The following is a 2,433-nucleotide window of genomic DNA, read 5'->3' on the forward strand; positions in this document are numbered from 1 at the left end:
AATTGTAGTTTCACAGTACAAAAGGAACCGTGTCAAGAGAGTTGATTAAGTTGGTTAGTGTGTACTGAGCCATCAGCTCCACGGACTGTATCCTTAAGAACAGGATCACCACTCTGTCAATAGCTACATGATTTCTCATTGGGTGACAGACAGAACTAAAGGAATCCATCCCTCTCCCAGCTTGGCTTGCCTGTCCTGTGTCTAGAATCTGACTGACTACTCCACAGAGCCTTTGCTCATACCTGGGCTCTTGCCAGCAACATTGTACAAGTGTAATATTCTCCAAACAGAATTTCCCTGCTCCTACTCTTGTTCTTGAAGTTTGCTGTTCTTGCAGCAGCCAGGGGGCTCATGTCTAAGCGAATTTAGCCATGGAACGAACTCCTGCCTTCTAAGTATCCTCCAATTGGATTTTCATTTTGCGCCTTTGGACCTGAATCCCAGCTCTTTCCTGTTGCCTGCAAGACCCTAAAGGATCTTCACCTGGATTTTCTTCTTCTCTGACCTCACTCCCCTTTACTACCTCTTACATATGAACTGTAATTAAAATGTAATTCTTCCTTCTGGTTTCAGAAATACTAAACTGATTTTTACCCTGAGATTCTTGAATATGTTTATCCACTGGATATTTGAATGGATGACTTCTCTTTCCTCATAGTTCAGTCTAACCAAACTTCCCTTTGGAGGTGCTTTATCTTTAGCACCATCCTCGTTGCATTATGCTCATGGTATCCACTATCGTGAAACTACCTTAAGATCACATGTACATACATCCCTTTGCAGGGAGTCCTTTTTACCTTTGCTTTTGCTATGTTCTCACTTCCAGGATGATAATGTAAATCAGTGTTTACTTTGGCACCAAGGGCTTCTGTTCATTGAAAGTCACATTGAAAGCAGAGAGCACAGTCCACGCAATCCCAGCTTTGTCTGTCCTTTATTCATTCCTTCGTCTCCACAGTAAGGTCAAATCCTAGGAGCTATGAAAATATAAAAACAGTCTGGTTTCTCAATTGCTCAGCTTGTTTGCCATTCTCATCTCCCATTCTCTGCAGTGAGGATTTAGAGCAGGATCTCTAAGGTTAAGCTGGGTTTCTGAGATCCAGACTGTGCCAATGTCAGATTCTTTGGAACTGGAATTAGAGGCAGATATTAGCCGCCTGAAATTGGTGCTGAGAATAAAGCCTGGGTCTTCTGTTAGAATAGTTAGTACTCTTAACCACTGAGCCATCTATCCAGCCTCAAGGATAATTCTCTTTCTGATTTGTTAGTTTATAATAAAACAAGTCATAAGTTTCCGAATTTCCAATTTTATAAAATACTTGAGCACTGCCGATTTATTAAGGAGTAGAATGTATCCACAAACCATATTGACACATTTATGGAAAGTTTGCTTATTTATTTTATTGAGAAAATCATAATTACTTGCTTTATTTTCCTTCTTGTACTTAGGGATTTGTATTCAGGACTCTGTGGTTAATTAATCAGTTTAGGTAAATTGTCTGCTATTTTGTTACATTCTTATTATAATGGGAGACAGCTGCAAAGTCCCTAAGTCCCTGCTTTCTTAGCATTATTTATGGATCTTCTGTGTTTTCTTTTAAGAAATGCATTTGAATCAAATATTTGAAAGAATTACTGAATACTATTTAAAAGAGGCTGTAATATACATTATTATCCTTTTTACTATTATTATTTGTGTGTTTTGATGCACAGTCTTGCTGTGTAGCTTAAGCTTAAGGTAAACTCACTGTGTAGCCTAGATTGGCCTCGAACTTGCCGTAGTTGTCTTACCTCAGCCTCCTGAGTGGTGGGAACACAGGCTTGAGCCTGCATTTATTCCCAGCTTGGATTGTTTTCTGGAATAAATTACTATAGGAACATGCCTAATTTAAAAGGAGATTGCATTGCCCATTATGTAATGGTCACATGGAGGAATGAAACAGTATCAGAGATGATAACAGTAAAACTATTCTGGAGCAGGGAGTGTTCGGTGAGAATATATATATTGTCTTGTTCCATTACTGTGTGTTTAAGAGAACCCAATAAGATTGGCCAGGACTGTGGCCGAAGAGGCTAGGATTTCTAATGACAGTATGACATGAGGCAAGATTTATGCTAGCTAAAGAAGATGGCTGAGAATCCAGATGATTTGCAAGTGAATTGACGTTCCTTGGCATAGAGTAGTCGCAGCTGGGGATTGCAGTTCCAAGGGACAGAGTTCTCAGAGCCAGGGATCCACCTAAGTCTTAGGCAGGTTCTCGGCTTTCTGATAAACAGCTCACATTGCCTCTTCAGATCACTTATACTGGCAACAGATTTCCAGAATTCCGAGTGAGTTATGGACCTTTTATAGACTTGTCCCAAGGGTGTGACTGTACATTTATCTTAGACTGCGTAGTTGGGTTCTTGTATCTCAGGGACATCCAGCAGCCT

This window comes from Mus pahari, chromosome 2, assembly GCF_900095145.1.
Source record: "Mus pahari chromosome 2, PAHARI_EIJ_v1.1, whole genome shotgun sequence".
In the NCBI taxonomy this organism is placed as follows: Eukaryota; Metazoa; Chordata; class Mammalia; order Rodentia; family Muridae; genus Mus; species Mus pahari.